General features: G+C 36.8%; 1 non-coding gene across 1 annotated transcript; it reads right to left on the minus strand.

The window, feature by feature from the left end:
- Positions 1-1,258: 1,258 nt before the first annotated feature.
- Positions 1,259-1,365, minus strand: LOC141709184 (small nucleolar RNA R71). Its single transcript, XR_012569774.1, has one exon. It is a non-coding gene; the product is annotated as a small nucleolar RNA R71 (small nucleolar RNA).
- Between the last annotated feature and the right edge of the window lie 297 nt (positions 1,366-1,662).

Genomic DNA, 1,662 nt, shown 5'->3' on the forward strand with positions numbered 1-1,662 from the left:
ATCTAAGATTGTTTGTTAATCTCTATTGAAGCGACAGTTAATATAGAAGTTTAGAACTTGCCATGCTAGCATAGGTTTATGTATGGATTGACATGCATAATTCATGGGTAATTTTAACCATCTTATTCACCCTATGTAATCAAGATAGATAACTTGCTCTTCAACCATTATATTTTCAAATCTTATAGACATATAGGGTCTAAGCATAATTGGTGTATGCTATCTTCTATCTTAATTGTGGATGCTTAGTAGTAGGGTATACGTATAACGAAAGTTGGCGTATACTAATTTCGTGTTATTTGATTAGTTGTCATCACCATCACATGCTAGGGTTAAAGAACATAACTTTGAATGAAGTATTTAATAAAGTTAGAATCCCATGTTTATTCTCATAAGAGTAATTCAATCGTAATTCTCTTAGTTAATGTTATTTAGTATAATCTTTTTGTTAAATCAAAACTCAAATTGTTGATTGTCTTAGCATTGAATGATAATCATACATTGTTGCATAAGTGCACAATCCGAACTTAACCTAAACCAGTCCCTGTGGGAACGAAGTTGATTTATATCTTATACTACTTGTGATCTCGTCGCTTGCGTGTATTTTCATGTTAGAATTACAGCGAACAAGTTTTTGGCGCTGCTGCCGGGGACATCGGTGTTAAATTTAGTTTATGTGTGTAGTCGTTAAAGTTCACTGACTTGGATATTTTACTTACTAGTTACTTTATTTGTGATTCAGGTACTCTAGAGAGCGTGTATGCGAACGCATTCTCAATCTCGTAAGAAAACACTAGGCGAAGTTGAAGAAGTGGAAAATAAAGTTTTTGAAGAAGAGGAAAAAGTTGAAGAAGAAGTTTTTATTGCAATGGGAGAACTAGCAGTGAATCCGAAAGCTTTGATGGATTATTCTCAACCAAAGATCAATGACATTCATTCTAGCATTGTCAGACCAGCCATTGCGGCTAATACCTTTGAAATTAAGTCTAGCACGATTCAGATGGTGCAGAATTCAGTCCAGTTTGAGGGTTCTCCAACGGAAGATTCCAACATGCACATTAGAGATTTCATCGAGATCTGCGACACTTTCAAGTTCAACAATGTTTATGAAGATGTTGTGAAGCTGAGACTTTTCCCATTCTTTCTGAGGGATAAAGCTAAGTGCTGATTGTATTCTCTACTAGCAAGTTCTATCACTACTTGGGAGGATCTTGCTCAGAAGTTTCTTACTAAATTCTTCCTTATGGCGAAGACAACTGCAATCAGGAATGCTCTTACTCAATTTGCACAGCAATCGGGAGAATCTTTATGTGATGTTTGGGAGCGCTTCAAGGAGATTCTTAGGAAGTGTCCTCATCATGGCATGCCTGATTGGATAATCATCAATTGCTTTTATTATGGTTTGGGAGCGCAGTACAGACCCATGCTCGATGCAGCATTAGGTGGATCCTTATGGGCTAAGAGCTATGATGAAGTTTTTGAGGTAATTGAATTGATGGCTGCTAATGAATATCAGAACCCAACTCAGAGACTACCTCAAGGCAAGGTAGCAGGAATTCTGGAGGCGGATACAGCTACGGCTATAGTTGCTCAACTAAAGGCGTTAATGATGAAAGTGGATTCTTTGGCTAATTATGGACTTAATCAGATCATAAGTATATG

Source organism: Apium graveolens, chromosome 2, assembly GCF_009905375.1.
Source record: "Apium graveolens cultivar Ventura chromosome 2, ASM990537v1, whole genome shotgun sequence".
Taxonomy (NCBI): Eukaryota; Viridiplantae; Streptophyta; class Magnoliopsida; order Apiales; family Apiaceae; genus Apium; species Apium graveolens.